General features: G+C 34.3%; 1 protein-coding gene across 15 annotated transcripts in view; it reads left to right on the top strand.

Annotated features, from left to right (window-relative positions):
• Positions 1–17644, top strand: part of brsk2a (BR serine/threonine kinase 2a) — a 324106-nt gene that overhangs the window by 20990 nt on the left and 285472 nt on the right. The gene's annotated exons all lie outside the window — the stretch shown is intronic.

Below are 17644 nucleotides of genomic sequence, written 5' to 3'. Positions count from 1 at the left end.
TTTTACATGGTATATTATAATTGATTATCTGTATTAGACATATGGCAATATTTAATAAATCAATTTATCATGAATACGCACAATATTGACATTGTGGGTACTTCAACATAGCTTGATTTAACTGTTTATTATTTAAACTTTCACAAGGCCTTTATTAGAATATTCAAAATATTAATATTATATATATATATATATATATATATTAATATATATTAATAAAATATTAGAATATTTTGCAGTGGTTCTCACAACTATGCTAAATGATTGGAAACTTAATTGGTTATCTTAATAGTTCAAACATTAACATTTTAACATGTTAATCTGACCTACTACAGTACATGCTGAAATATTGATTAAAATTTTAGTGATAATTTATAGGCCTGTAGTTCCTTAATACTGTGCAATAAGGCTTGAAAAGACAACATTTGTTAATTTAACTAAACTCACAATGAAAACTACAAAAACTTTTATTAAACTTGTTAATGCCTACAGTACACTCTCAGAAATAAAGGTATGCGAGCTGTCACTGGGGTGGTAGCTTTTTGAAAGGTACAAATTTGTACCTAAAAGGTCAATATTGAAACCTCAATGGTACATATTAGTATCAAAAATTTTAGGTGAAACAATTTTTTATGAGGAACACTTTTTGTATTTTTTAGGTATCCTTGAGGTATCAATATGGACCTTTTTGGTACAAATTTTATACCTTTCGAAAAGGTACCACCCCTGTGGCAGATCGCATACCTTTATTTCTGAGAGTGTAAAATGCATTCAAATTATAGTCATAAACTGATTCCAATATTTTTTTTTGTTTAAATGGAGTTAATAATTAATAAAATTTAATGTAATATTTATTAAACTTAATAATATTAACATGGCAACTAATAAATCTAGACTTTTTTTTCACTTTTGATTTTAACTCATTAACTAACATTTACTAATATATATATATATATATATATATAAAAAGAAAAAAACCCTTTAAACACAATATATTTTATTTAAAAAAAACATACAAAATATTTTGGAACAGTAAACGTATTAGGCTAAGTAATTCAAACAAATCATTGACCTTTGCTCTCTACATTAATAAAAAAACAACAACACAGATTTCTTTACATTTTAAAATGGCACTTCCGTATATCTTTTCTGTTAGAGATAATGTTGTCCTATAGAACGTCAATAAAAAATTGTACATATACCATAGGAACGTTATAGCAGAAAATTTTGTCAGTTTTATAATCTTGACTTTCCAAACCGTGGTATACCTTAAAAACAGTTATTGTCCCATACCTATTCAAGACACAATATATCTGCAAAACTAATTGATAAAAAAGCAAAAGCTATCCGTTTAAAAATAGACGAAAAAAGCTGCAATAAAAGCAAAGTTTGGTAAACCAAATGTTGATTTAATATAGTTGATAGAAGGTAATAAATAAATAAAATCAATGCCATTATTTTTGAAAAAAGATCTACTGTATAACTATAACTTTGAAAACAGGTTCCTTGAAGTGTCTTGGAGATGTTGCCACACTTCTTTTAAAATGAGTCTGTCTCAGTTTATTCAGTATTTCTTGATATAGTCTCAATTAGTTTAGTATTTCTGGTTTTAGTCTGTCTTGGTTTGTTCAGCATGGGTTAAGTCTGCCTCGCTTTGTTCTGTATCTTCATTATGATGGTGAAATCAGATCTCTGTATTGATCACTTGCTGCAGTCAGACTCCTTGTGCGAGCACAGATATGACTTGATTATAACAATTTATTGTAAAAAATAATCATTGGGTATGTAAACTGATACCAACCCTCTACACCAAAACATGGAAAAATGACTTAAAAACATTTTTGTGGCCTAAAATGTTTGTTCGGTACTGTACTTCGTCTTGTTTGTGGCCAGCTTTTCTGCACCTCTTCTCTGCATTCTCCTCTACTCCTACTGTACATGAGTAGGTGTCCATAAAAGTATCCTCTTTGGTTTGTTTGGTATAAATGTTGTAAAGTTTCATATGGAAGCCGGTTTAGAATATAATCTCCTGTAGGGCTGCACGATTCTGGCAAAAATGTGAATCATGATTTTTTTTGCTTAAAATCAAGATCATGATTTTCTCACAATTCTGTAAATGTAAGATAAAGGTTAATGTAATTAGTCTACTATTATTGTTAATTCTTAAACATATGGTAAAACAAAACTAATAATATTAGGCCTATGTGTAGCTCTACTGTTGCTTAAAATGCTAAATTTTGTGTAGTCATTATGGTGGACTTGAACAGACTTTCAGTATGTCTTGTTTGTTAATTCACAATAAAATCAGAATTTAACTATTCATAATTATAAAGTTGATTTTTCATGTTTAAGACATGTGCTTGTCGTCTGTTATTGAGAACATTATTAGACCATTTATTTTCACTGGTAATATTAGAATTTTGTCATTATCAGATTCCTTCTTGCATTATAGTCAACATTATTGGCAAGGGTTGTTATACTGACACAGTAAACGTTTATTTTCATGCACAACACTGTGTTCGCTAAGAAAGAAAAAAAACATATCAAATGCTTGTTGTAATCTTAACTCTAAAATGCGATGTGTTCATTTAAATGATGTGCGCACAGGTTTCACTTTCACTTCTGAGTGCAGCTCTGCTGCTGTCATTAGGAGAAAAAACACATACATGCAAATCAAACCTCCAGCATGGCCCTCAAACGATCGCTCTGTGCAACCAACTGAATGTTATTTACAACTTCATTACCTGTTATTCACAGCTTATGCAGGCTCTGTTCACAAAAGTATGTGTCATGCGTGCACATGCGCGTTCTGGGTAGTAAACAAACCGCTTGTGGTCAGCCCGAGTATGATTTCGCGGCAGCAAATACATCATTACATGGTGAGAGAAATGAATTTTGGGTGGATTATACCTTATAAATACAGTATGTGACACTTTTAACGTCATTTGAAGGTGTCAATGTTGCTGTAAAGACTTGTGCAACTGCCTTGCTTCTCTCTTGACCTTGAAAATTGAATTGGCTGAATCGTAGAAAAGCTGAATTAAGATCGTGTGTTGGGTCGAATTGAGATCGTGATCTTTTTTCGAATAATCATGCAACCCTAATCTTCCTGTTTAAATATTTAATGCGGATAATGAGTCTGAACATGCTACTGCGTCTGTTGATTGATTCCACCCATTTCATGGCCATAAAAATTGCTATAAAAAGTAATAGTTATGAAAAACAGTAAAATAACAAGACAATCTCAATACCAGGGATGTCCAAACTCGGTCCTGGGGGGCCGATGTCCTGCATAGTTTAGCTCCAATTTCCTTCATCACGCCTGCCTGAAGCTTTCTAGTATACCTACAAGCAGCTTGAAGAGCTGGTTCAGGTGTGTTTAATTGGGGTTGGAACTAAAATATGCTGGACACCGGCCCTCCAGGACCGAGTTTGAGCGGCCCTGCTCTAAACAGTCTAGTATGTAATTGTCTTTTTTTTTTTGCAGAGTGGAATGTCTAGCTGTATTACAAAAAGCAGCTTGAAGTAGTGATTTGCAGTTAACGTTATATAGTTCCCCCATATAATGGCAACAGATATCACAATCAGTTCTACAGTTTTTAAAGGAGCATACAATTTTCATTTCCCCCCCCAAAAAAAAACTATTACAGAAAAGGTAAATCACACTTTAAATCAAATTTGTTTTTGTATTTTGTATTAATGTATATATATATATATATATATATATATATATATATATATATATATATATATATATATATATATATATATATATATATATATATATATATATATATATTAATCTAATATAATAAGTACACATGGGAGTTCTCTGTGAATTGATGTGGCTTTGTGCCATTTGGGATGATTATCTTGATCTGTGAGCAAGGTGTTCTATTTTGTCATCAGTATGACAATATTTGCAGATATTAAGATATTAAGACAGACATTTTTATATCTTCAAATTATGTTTTTGAATTGGCAGCAATTTTTTTTTTCCTGTTTAGACAGCAGGTGCAGATATGAATCTGTGGTTGAAGAAAGAAGTTTCTGTTACAAAAGGCTTTTCGAGACTGGTTGCTTTACATTTTTGTATATACAGTTATGCTGTCAAAAGGTAATATAAATGCAATATCACACTCTTAGCACTGCAATATGGCTGTATATCAGCACTGCTTTGAAACCTTGACCTGCTGCCTTGTGTGTAGGCATGCATCTTAGCAGTGCTACTTGTATGCTGTTGCTCATATATTGATTTGAACATGGGAAATTTTTGATTTTGGTGAACATGTATCTTCTTTTCAGTGCCGTCTTTGTGGGAACCACAAGACTCAATCAAATGTCTTGCTGCATTGGATTAAGTTTCTGAATGAAAAGGGGTTTTGCGGCAACTAGCTGAAATAGCAGGCTGCTTCGAATTTGAACTTGAAGTCATCTGTAACTGCGGTGAAGAAAAAAATCTGCAGTGGTCACAACACCCTACCCTTATAAACCTGGCAATATGTTCTTTGCTTTCAGACCACGAGTTCATCTTCAGAGAAAACATCAAGCCTTTGTGGTCCGCTTTTGGTACTGAAACTATTGTCATTCCAAACTTTGTTCTTGCAGCTCTTAAATGGATGTTTTAAAGTGTTTGGTAAAAAGGGAAAAACCCCATTTTGCTATTAGCTATCATAAAAATTCTTTGTGTATGATTTTTGCAATAAATGCTGGTTTTGTCACGAGAGATTGAAATTGAAGAGGGAGTTTTGGAGTTATAACGTCTAAGGTTGATGAGGTTGATTATGTAATTATTTGATCATTTGAAACCAAAAATAATCCAATATTTTCATATTAACGGAGTAAAATATTTAGTAAATGTGTGTTGACAAAATGAAATTGATATGACAGTCGAATCAAATGTTACTTTTATAATCTGCTTTGTCAAGCTCTAGTTTTTTTTTAGAACGGATGGCTCTGGGAGCCTCTGGAACTGTAGATTCATTCTGGCACAGCTGATATACCTCTGAGGGTTAAACCACAAATTCCTGCACATTCTTTGATGTGGAAGTGTCTGTGATTACTTGCTTTTTCTGAAAGAGAGAGAACGAGAGAGGATATGAGAAAGAAACACAGAAAGAGAAAGCTGAATGAATGGCTTCCTCCATCCACACTATCTTTAGAACAGACACCTGCTCTACAGATTCTACTGTGTTTTCCTAGTTCTTTCTCCATTTTACCTACTTTAATTTTGATATTTTAACCTGTTAGACTACATTAGGGTTTATTTAATGAAGAATAGTTTGGTCATGTCTTGTATTAAAATGCTGTAATGGTTAGAATGGTTTAGCTCCTCCCACATGGAAAAAATTGTTATAGTAAAAAATGCAGAGACAATTAGCCTCCTAATGCTATAGCAGTGGCTTCCCTCAAGGTGCCACCCATATCCATGAGAACATTTGTTTGTGTTTTTATATATATATATATATATATATATATATATATATATATATATATATATATATATATATATATATATATATATATATATATATGAGTGAGGATTAAAGTGAGGAAAATGGTTTTTTAAATGTTAAAATGAATGTAAATTTTCAGCATTGCATTGCACATCAAAGCATGAAGAGAAAAACAGACACAGAAGGAAAAAGTCATCATGCATGGATTAGGGAACGGCAGTAAAGAACTGTTAGAAGAAGCTAGAAGTTAAAACAAAAAGAGTCACAGAGGCCAGATAAAAAAAAGAGATAATCAGGAACAAAAACATTGTGGATGAGAGGATTAAACCTTGCTGCTGTTAGTAATAGACTTTCCTGTTGGTCATGCTGCAGCAGATGGCTGGCCTGTGCTCTCTTGAGGTTATGCAACCAGACAAACCCTTCTCATCCTGCATAAAAAAGCCTTGGCTTTTAGTTCCTCTCATCTCTCAAATAAGTTACATACGATTACACATCCATCAAGTCACCTTTAGTTCTATTATTATTTATTCATTCATTTTCTTTTTGGCTTAGTCCCTTTATTAATCTGGGGTAACCACAGCGGAATGAACCACCAACTTATCCAGCATATGTTTTACACAGCTGATGCCCTTCCAGCTGCAACCCATCACTGGGTAACATCCCTACACACTCATTCACTAAGGACCTATTTAGCTTGCCCAGATCACCTGTACCGCATGGCTTTGTACTTGTGGGGGAAACCGAAGCACCCGGAGTAAACTCACAAGAATGCGCCAAAAGCATGCAAACTACACACAGAAATGCCAACTGACCCAGCCGAGGCTTGACCCAGCAACCTTCATGTTGCCTTTCTATTAATATGTTAGTGACATATAAAGTTTCAATATTGGAAACCGTTCATTACACCAAGTAGTTCCAAAGAAACAATTTCAATCAATAAACATGCATAAATGTTTGTGTGAAATGTGCGTAAGGTTGTTTTCATGAAGAAATCATAGCTTCTCAAGTTTCATACTAAAAAAAAATAATAATAATAAAATCCTATTAAGTAAAGTTTATTCATAAACTAATTTCGAGAGGATCACGTGCTTATGATTTATCACGGCCGGTCTCGCATTTGCTAATCACTATCTTCCAATCATATGAGCCCTAACCTACTATAAATAGCCACAGTTTTCAGTTCACTTTATCTTCGTTTAGAAGAAACACCCCTCCTCCCCATTCTCCTCCTTTACCTCTGATTGGGCGGCACGGCGGCCCAGTGGTTAGCACTGTGAGCCAAACTGCAAGAACACTGCCAGCCCTGGTTCCACAGGACCGGTGGGTGTTTCTGTGAGGAGTTTGTATGTTCTCCCCGTGTCCGCGTGGGTTTTCCCCGGGTTCTCCGGTTTCCTCCCACCATCCAAAGACATTCAACATACATAACAATCAAGCTTTTGTCTACCCCCTTGTGTTCCCTTAGCTACCGCAACAGGGGAGTTCTGAGATCCACCGAGCTCAGGCTCCCCTCACGCTTTGCCAACGGGAGGAAGCCCCGGGCACGAGGAGCCCTTGAGCTCGGGGCTCTCTCCCGGGACAGGATGCCAAACAAGCTTTTATAAATCATCAGCTAAGTGTGAACTCTTGTAATGTACAAAAAAAAAAAAAATGAAGAACAACTCCTAACATAGTACACAATAATTATGTACCCCTGGAGAAATAAATTATACACTGTAAAAGAATATCTGTTAAATATTTTGTGATTATTTTGTGTTTTTTATTTGTTTATGGTTGTGAATTGGATTATGGGACTTTGATCTATATGCTCTGTTGACTTTTGATGTAAAAAATTAAATTCTACAGTTTAACAAAGTGATTGACATTTTATCAGTATGAAGTAATGTTATGAAAAACAAAATATTTCAGATAAAATAAGATATAATATATAGAGAAATAAGTCTCTAAAATAACAGAAGATTTACTGGCTATTTATTACGAGGGTTTTGTACCATAATATTACTATTACACTACTTGCACCACAACTACACCAACGCTGACTTTATATTGCTTTAAACTATTAAAAATAGGACAGAGCGATATTGCAAAAAAATATCATGTTTCATGTAATTTTATATCAATAATTATTGAATATTTTTAACAATACATTTAGTAATATTAGGATTTTTGGTCACACTTTAGGATTTTATATTTATATTTTATATTTATATTAGGATTTTTACTTTCATTTGTTGAATTTAATCTACATTGCATCTACATGCCAAATAATTCTCATTAGATTATAAGTAGACTGTTAGGTTAGAGTTTTCTATTTTCAGTTATATGTCTGTTGAAGGAGCATATTGCCAGATATTAATCAGACATTCTACTAAATCTCAAATGGAAAATCAAAATTAAGTGTTACTGGATGTTTTATTTATTTAACAAATTTATTTTAATTTAACAACACTAAGGAAAATAGTTTTAATAGTCAAAAACAAAAATATTTTAACAAAATATCTCATGTTTTTTTATAATAAAATAAACATAAGTATTAAAAAGACTCTTAAACTTGATAAATAAAATGTTACAAAGTGTGTGCAATTGTAAAGGTAAATCAACATCTGTGGTGTCAATATATTTTTCTATCTCAAATTTGTCTCACGGGTGCCATACCATTGATGTTCTCGCATCAATCCTCAAGGCTGCTGTTGACTGTATAAATGACTTACTGACTGACCAAGCGACTGATTACCCCCACCCTCTCTTGACCTTTCCTTAAAACCCAACCAATAGTGTTTTAAAAATCACAGATTGACCCCCCCCCCAAACCCAACCGCAGTGTTTTAAACAGCAATTCATAAAAAGAAAAGCCCCCTGATTTTTACCACGTTTTTGGATTTTACCACATTCTCACCCTGTTACTTACTTGTTTATTTTATTTTTATTTAATTTTCTTAATTGCTTTCTGAAACTCCGCTTTGCGTCTCAAGTCTGCCAATGTACATGTCGTGCTGCTGGACAAACTGGTAGCAGTGGAAAAGTCGTTGATACGGGGGTAATCAGAAAAGGAACGCCATTATACCGCCCCATAGCATTCATTACATAATTTGCGAGTTCTCCATTTTTCTCCACATATTTTTTTCTTATCATAAAACTTAACGTTCATCATTGTTAAAATTATTTTCATAATCACCTTTCTTTGTATTATTGTCCTTATATGGAGCTGGTTTGGGTGTGTATTATGCAAATTACTAGCCTCATGCATGCGGGTGCTGATTAAGGCCCTGTTTACACTAATGCGTTTTAGTTTGAAAACGCATAGGTTTTGCTACGGTTACGTCATCTGTCCACACTACGCCGGAGTTCTCGAGCGCCGAAAACGGAGCGTTTCGAAAACGCTGGAGAGGCTGTTTTCATTCTGAAACGCTGCTGCTCCATCTCAGTGTGGATGATGGAAAACGGAGACATCTGAAAACGGAGGCGGGGCTGCCGACATTCGCCTCTCTGATTGGGGCTTTTCCTCAATATTAAGTAGCCTACAAACAGTTCAGTCCCGCATCTTCTCCGTGTAAGTTCAGACTTCGCAAGTTTGATCAAGGCTGCAGTCTCTTCTTCTCAGTTTGATATGGAAAACAGACTATACCGAGGACACAGGTAAATCATCAAAGGGAACAGTGTACTTTATAACTTCATTCACATCACCCTGGCTACGTTGTTTCACTTTCTCAACAATACAATGTAAACATGATATAAGGAACTGCCTATTTTCATTTTAATATTAACAACTAAACAGACAGCAGAAATGTTGAGGCGCCGTGCTGCATATATGAGCGTCATCTTCACTGTGTGGACATTTATAACAAAACGGAGCCAATAACAACTGTTTCCTTTCAATTTCAGTGAAAATACGAAACATCCCCTATCTTTTGCTGAATATCGGTTTTAATAATCAATAATAGCCATTATAAAAGTATAACATACAATAAATTTAAACATTATAGGAAATAAAGGCTAGCGATCAGTCAATATACAGAATGTACGTGCTTACATTAATCATTAACTTATCTTTGCGCTCAGTCAAAACACGTTACCTGAGAACAAGTAATAGATTCCAATGACCAAAGTCAGGGAATATGCCGTTAGATAAAGACAACAAGATGAATGAAATATCCTGTTTAATAAATATAGTGAGATTAGATCCAGCGAGAGATGCTTGATGAGAAGTCCGACTAGCAGAGCTCTCATCTGGGTAGATGGGCTGCAGCGCTTGCCAAAGAGTGTGTGTGGTCACGTGATGTGCGTTTTCAGCGTTTTGGTGTGGACGGAGAGCAGTTCAGAAACGCTTGGTAAAACGCAAGTGTGGACGCGGATCGTTTTCATTCTAAAACGCTGTTTTAAAACTAAAACGCACTAGTGTAAACGGGGCCTAAGAAGACTCCAAATTTACAAACAGAAGAAAGAGCTAGCTCATGTGTGAAATGCATACTTTGTAGGGGTGTAACGTTAAATGTACTTGTCCCGAATGGTCACGATATGGAATTGGTTTTTTAGTTTATGCTCCGCCACAACAAACGCAGTCAGTATAGTTATGCCAGTCCAGTCACTGGAGTCAGACAGAAAAGACAAAAGCAGTGCAATAACTGGCCAATCATATAGAACGTGTCATTGCACTGAAGAAGCGAGATGCCATGTTGTGATTGTCATTTCAACTTTGTACATAGAAGGTCGCGATCAATTCTTGCTCCAACTCTAGAGTTCTTCTGATTGATCCACTGTTGTGTGACTAACGTTATAAGTGGCAATCATGTGTGAGGTGATGCAGAAGATGTAAATGATCATGCACGTTTGTGTAGAAAAGCATCCTTTTCTCTACACACATGCACAAGATTGAACCATTTTTGTTTGCTGCATTTGCTGTTATGAATGGATCACCATCAGTGGTAGTAATTCAGAAAAGAGATTTCTGATGTGAAGTGTAAAGGAGCAGTAAGTGATTGTCTTTAAAATTTTTTGTTGTTGTACTGGTTAAGTCTCTTCGCGTTCCGATAGTACTGATTAAAGTAAATTATCTAAATGTTTTTATATGTATTTTTAGGGCAGCAACAATGAATAAATTAAAGTGATTAAAATCGATTATTAAAAGCGTTGGTAACGAATTTCATAATCAATTCATCGTCTCGCGCTTCACAGAGACATTTGATTATTATAAAAAAAAACTTTAGTTGAGAGCGGAGCGGAGGGAATGCACTCTGCCTCTCTCCCACAATGATGTCAGCATGGTTCGGCGCCTTGTAGACAGGACAGAGCAAAAAAAAAAAAAAAAAAACAAGTGGAGGTAATGTTGGAGGAAAGATACATGGCGAACGCAGAAAAATCTTACCCACCCTAGTCATCAAAGGTGTGGGAACATTTTACACTAAATAAACAAAAAAAAATTTTAACAGCCACTTATTTCTGAAAGACAGTTTGAGTTTTTGAAAGGGTTTCTGCCAAAAATGCAGAATCAGAACTTTTCTAAATATTGAATCAATTTCAGTGTTTTTTTTTTTTTTTTTTTTTTTTGCATGCTGGAGGGAAATAACGTTTTGCAGTTTAAAACAACAATATGAAGGATGAGACATGGCTGAAGTATTACTTTTAGACAAGTATGTTTTAAAACTATTTTGCCATGCAAAGCTTATGTATATTTTTTTTATTTATTTTAATAAATGGGTTAATATGCAAGGAAGTGTTTTAGCAACTGATATCATCTGGCGAAAGATTGACTATATTCAAGTTCATAGAGTACCTTTTACAGCATTGATAATCTAATCGAGTCAGTTAAACAGACCTAAGCATTCATTTAGTTGTTCAAGTGTAAAAGGAGATGAAAATAAGCAATGTACGAGGATCTACGAGCACACTTGAAAATGAAAGTTACTTGTTGTCTTGATAACGTAAGTGTAATGTAAAAAGATGACAGTGTATTTCTGTTTTTAGCGCTCCTTGTAGTGAATTAGGTGGAACGTTGTCAAGACAAATGTGTGTAACAATATGAAAAATCTATGTGTAAATAGTGAACACAAAATATGCATAATTGGACACAATCAAATAAACGACAACTAAATAAATAAATTACACTGTATCTAGAGAAAAACTAGTGCATGCTTTTTATTGTCCACTGTTAGACTCATGTAAAAGTATGGCACTGTTTAAAGTATAGCACTGTTTGTTATATGGAATGCAAAAAACTTTGAAGATCAATATCTCGAAATCATTCAGTATGCAGAGAGAACCTTATAATTTCAAGGTGTCGAAGTTGGGCAACCGTGGTCTAATGTTTGGAGAGATGGACTTGGGATTCGAAGCTCGTTTAAGCCCTGGTACCAGCAGGATTGTAGGGTATGTTCATGGGTTTAAGTCATTTTGGATAAAAGCTTCTACTGAATTTATAAATGTAAAGTTATGTTGTCTTGGTAATGTCAAGATGTCATGACAAAGATAAAGACCATCTTTGATGTTTTTGTTTATGTTAAGTTGTCATTACAAACAATGTAATCTTTGCATTAAATTCAACATAAGTGATTAAATGACACTTAATAACAGTTGTCATACATACGTGAAAAAAGTCTTGTCGCCCATCCAAGTTTTAGGAACAACAAATAATACCTGAACTTCTAGTTGATCATTTGTTATCAAAAGTGGCTTATATGAAGGGCCTCTAGATTACGCTTATTTTACCAAAATAAAATTTGATCAGGCTTTGATGTTTAATTATTTAATTGAAACAGTAAGGTCTGACTTTGCTTAGACAAAGTCTTGTCACCTAACAGAAATAATGTACAGTATAGAATATAAAATCATGGTGCAGTTGAATTGCATAAAATATTCATTTTAAAACATCAGTAAAAACTGCATGCTGTTACTGTTAAAAGCAGGAAAACAGTCTCAGTAAAAATTATTTAGTTCGAAAATAATTATAAAAGTCAACAAGTTGTACATTATATGTTAAATCCCATTCTCAAACTGATCTCTAAGTAGGACATGTCTGTCAGGTGACAGAACACACACAAAAAAAGATAAAGAAAACAATACAGGACACCTTTGTGTGTATGCAGAAATGTTTCAGCTTCAGTATACAATGCTTTGATCATTCAAGTCGAGCTTTGATCCGCCATTTTTGGTTGGTGCCTGACAATTGTTTGTACATCATATGGGATGGATCTGCTGTTCTTCTTTCGGATCTGGATGCAGGTCAGAGTAAACAAATAAACAGCATTAACACTGTAACAACTTTAGAGCAGTTCTGACGAGGGCCCTAGGGAAGGCATCACAGAGCGCAAAGACACTGCAATTACTCTGTAGAAAGTGGTAGGCGAATCAATATTTCTCAAAGTGAAATGTGCTGAGACATCCTTTCAACCCTGTCCTGGTTCACAGCCCCGGGCACTTCTGGGTTTCCTCTGGCTATAGCGAAGTTGGAGGGAGATTTTGGTGGCTGCCGTCCCAGCATAAAGCCCCAGGCTGGGGATTGAAAGAGCCTTGTGATCAGAGGGATGGTTACAGTTGGCAAGAAAAAGTCGAATATGTATTGTAATTGGTGTGGTGATGAGGCCTGTTGGTGTGGAGGAGGGGTTCTCAGGGGACTAATGGAGATTGGGCTAGCTGGCAGGTGGCTACATGGGAAGGTCAACCCTGTTTCCATAGGTGGCCAAATTCAAGAGGGGTGTTTTTGAAATGTTATTTTTTTGATTTTCTCATTAAGCATTCAACCTTGGATTGATGTGTTTGATAACACGCCTGCATTTGTTTCTTAATCTTTCCAGTAGGAGACTTCTGTTACCATGCAATTTACACTCAATGACAGTTGATAGTGATTCGCATCTGTCAAACTGAAAAGGACCATGAAATACTCTGATATCTTTGAAAACAGCATTTTGAAATTCATCCCCTCTCACAAATGTAGTTTGTGATATATACAGTTGAAGTCAGAATTATTAGCCCCCTCCCTTTTGATTTTTTTTCTTTTTTAAATATTTCCCAAATTATGTTTGACAGAGCAAGGAAATTTTCACAGTATGTCTGATAATATTTTTTCTTCTAGAAAAAGTCTTATTTGTTTTATTTCGGCTAGAATAAAAGCAGTTTTGAATTTATTAAAAACTATTTTTGGGACAAAATTATTAGCCCCTTTAAGCTATTTTTTTCCGATAGTCTACAAAACAAACAATCGTTATAAAATAACTTACCTGATTACCCTAACCTGCCTAGTTTGCCTTATTAACCTAGTTAAGCCTTTAAATGTCACTTTAAGCTGTATAGAAGTGTCTTGAACAATATCAAGTAAAATTTTATTTACTGTCATCATGGCAAGGATAAAATAAATCAGTTATTAGAAATAGGTTTTTAAAACTATTATGCTTAGAAATGTGCTGAAACAATCTTTTCTCCATTAAACAGAAATTGGGGAAAAAATAAACAGGGGCGCTAATAATTCAGGGGGGGTAATAATTCTGACTTCAACTGTATATATGTAGTTGAAGTCAGAATTATTAGCCCTCCTGTTTATTTCCCACAATTTCTGTTTAGCGGAGAGATTTAGCAGCCTAAAATGTGTTTATTTATTTAGATATATCCATCTTTTCCACAGAATTTTGTAAATAGTTCATGTGATGATATTTGGATGTTGTTTGTGCTATCATGTTCTTTCATGTCAGTGGAGTGTTGGAGGGCTTCTGTAATCCTCTGGAATTACAGAAACATTATTTTTCTCTTGTGTTGAATGCCTAAGGCTCAATAAAATAAGACCCACATCCTTGGGATCCGCTTTCAAATCTCTAGCTGTATGCTTATGAAATGGTATGCAACTTCAATCACAGAAAACAGAGCATTGTTGTTTTTTAAGTAGATTAATTATTGGAAATGTGTAATTTTCACACTTTACAATCGTAATCAACACAGGCTTATTGAGGATATGTGCCCAGGGCTGCATATTTGGGAATCTGCAAATATGTTTGTTGGTAGGCCTGTCAAAATAATCAATTTATCAACTTATTGCACAGTAAATAGACATGATCTCAATAATTTTTGGTGATATAATATGACTTCATCGCCCAAACATAACCAGTTCTAGCAATATTTTAGCTTATTACACAACCTCTCTATCTTTATTGGAGGCGTCAGTGTTAGTATGATTAAAAAAAAACATTTTTTTTTTCCTTTGGGTGCCTGACAATTGAATATAAATCTGGTTGCAGATATCGCAGCCTCCAATGCCTAATTATTACACTGTTTCAATGACTATAATTAAATGAAATATTCTTAAGAATACAATATTATGCATTCCTCTGAAGAATGTTCTTGCCTTATAATGCTATTATATTGTCGTTCTGGCATTATATAATGAGTGGCATAAAATGGTCTCAAATTGACAATAATATTGTTTATCACAATTTATTTTGGTGCAATATATTGTACAACATAAAAACAGATATTGTGATTATTGTGGCCTATTGGTTGGCACATGTCCGGCTGCATTTTGTGTGCAAAACAAACGGCATGACAATTCTCATCCATAAATGGCTTTTCTGGCATGATCAGTTTGCTTGGTAGCTCACCTTTTAACTGTCCAGCAAGGGGCGGTTCCAGAAAGCAGGTCAAACAAAACCAAAAAAACTGTTTAAAAAAAGTGGGTGCTCAATGCAGAGCCACATGCTGCAGCTCCAGCTCCTTCTCCCATAAACTGTTTTAATGCGTACTTCTACACCGCCCCAAGTGTTGTCACCTGTAGAGGAAGTGCAGCAAGGAGCTGGAGCTGACCATGCTTGTAAATGCAACAAGTAATTTGCTGAGACATGACGAACTTCTGCCAAACTGTGCTTGTTACCTTTCTTCATCAAATATGTCCATCAAAGCATTTTTAGCTAGCTAAACTGCATAACTGTGCTAGTGTGCCAACATGATATGTTTTATATAGTTATATTATGGATGTTTTGTGCGCTACATTTAGCTGCATTTTGACAATGCTGATTTTCTTTTCTTTCTTATGACCTTTTTGTGTATTTAATGTTTAACGTATACAATATTTTTATTTACATTATACAAGTGAACTAATTGGAAAGGTTTGTGTTGTTCAATAAATCAGCGGTTCTCAATCCTGGCCCTCGTGACCCCCAACACTGCTTATTTTGCATGTCTCTCTTGTTTAACAGAAGAGAAGAGAGCTTCAAAAATGTTTTGTACAGTTCAGATTTTCAGTGTTTTCATTTTTCTCCCAGAAAGACATGGATTGCTGATAAAGTGGTTAAATGTCCTATTTACTCCCTGTTATGCTCTTAGTTTTGACCTAGTTTCTTCATTGTTCCATTTCCCACCGTAATTACCCCATTATCTGAATCACCTGCTTCTGTTTAGTTAATCAACCTCTGTCTATTTAAACTCCTGTATTTCCTCAGTTCACCATCATGCTGGGGTCACAGTAAAGTTTGAGCACGCAAAATGTTGTCGTATGGCGCTGCAAAGGTGGTTAGACATTTGTGTGAGCAGTTGGTTCATATTCTACATTTCTGTCAAGAGAGGTCATATTTTGATCTACGATAGATCTCATACAGTCATGTGATGCAATTTCGCAGGTCAAAGTTTACCAAGCTTGAATTTTGCAATGCAGTGAACTGAGAAACTTGTCACACAAGCTTGCATATTCAGTCTGTCACATTCATGTGTGCATGAATGCATGTTTAAGGGGCCAAAAAAAAAAAGTGTATATATATATATACGCATGCGATTAATTTTAAATAATTAACGCGTTAAAATAATTAACGCAATTATCGCAGTTCAGGTTTTTTTACTTCCTGTTGTGGTGGACGTGTGTTCAGCATGCAATAAATGTGGATAAGACCAAGGAAGCACTTTTTTAAGACAAGTTCCAGTATAAAACAATTAGTTGCATCACAGGTTATCCAGAGTTTATTATTAGCCCCTTTTAGCTATATTTGTTCAGATAGTCTACAGAACGAACAATCGTTATACAATAACTTGTCTAATTAACCTCACCTGCCTAGTTAACCTAAATTCCCTAGTTAAGCTTTTAAATGTCACTTTAAGCTGTATAGAAGTGTTTTGAAGATTATCTAGTATAATATTATTTACTGTCATCATGGCAAAGATAAAATAAATTAGTTATTAGAAATGAATTCTTAAAACTATTATGATTAGAAATGTGTTGAAAAGATGTTCTCTCCACTAAGCAATTGTCTGTATTGAGTGGAGTGGGGATGATGGTGGAATGAAACTGGCTTCCGCTTGGCCTTTGGTGTTAGACATTAACGCTTATTAATGTATAATAATATACAATATTGACAACATTAACATACTAACAGCATCTAAATACATAATGTTATATAATGGTTATTGTTATTTAATATGCCTAAAATTACATTATTTTCTGTTTAGGATGATAAATGGGTTTTATATAAAATGTGAAAATCAATCTTAAAAATAATAATATTTCTGTAGTTGCCATTATTATCATGCAATATTTATTTTTCTAGCCACTGGACACAACATGTGACTGACAATAAACCATAAAACTCAAAAAGAAAAAAAAAAAGACGCAACATACTGTAAAATCAGACTTCATCATCACATTTTGGGACATGTATACTTCAGTGATGCTTGCACAAAACTTTTGTGTTCTACCATATAAGAAAGCAATATGTATATAATAGCTCTTCTCACTATTGATATTAGTTAATGCATTAACATTATATAGTTAGACCTGATTGTAAATTGTTGCCTATTGTACTTTTATATTTCTTTTGCAATATATTTTAAACATCTGTTAACAATAAAGCAACACACAATACACATTTATGCACAATAAATTAATTCTTTTTGTTATTGTTCAAGTAAAACTTGTATTTATGTCAATAATGCGATAACACTGTACAGTAAATAACGATAAAAGCTTCAGCAAATATCGTATTAAGAAAATTTTATACTATGTGCCTAATTGCAAAACACAATCCTTTGGACTAGATTTGAAACAAGCTTTTGACATTTTTATAATAAATAATTGCACCTATTTATCATTTTCTTTACGTTGTACATATTTTTATTGTCCTTTAAAAATGATTGGAGTGTGATCGGGAATCGAGCACAGTTGTCCGTGCATTTAACCACAAAGCTAGGCACTCTGACACAGTTTTAAATTAAATGTTTAGAGTTGGGAG

The sequence above is a fragment of the Danio rerio genome, chromosome 25 (assembly GCF_049306965.1).
Source record: "Danio rerio strain Tuebingen ecotype United States chromosome 25, GRCz12tu, whole genome shotgun sequence".
NCBI classification, from domain to species: Eukaryota; Metazoa; Chordata; class Actinopteri; order Cypriniformes; family Danionidae; genus Danio; species Danio rerio.
This window is presented reverse-complemented; position numbering and strand designations above follow the sequence as displayed.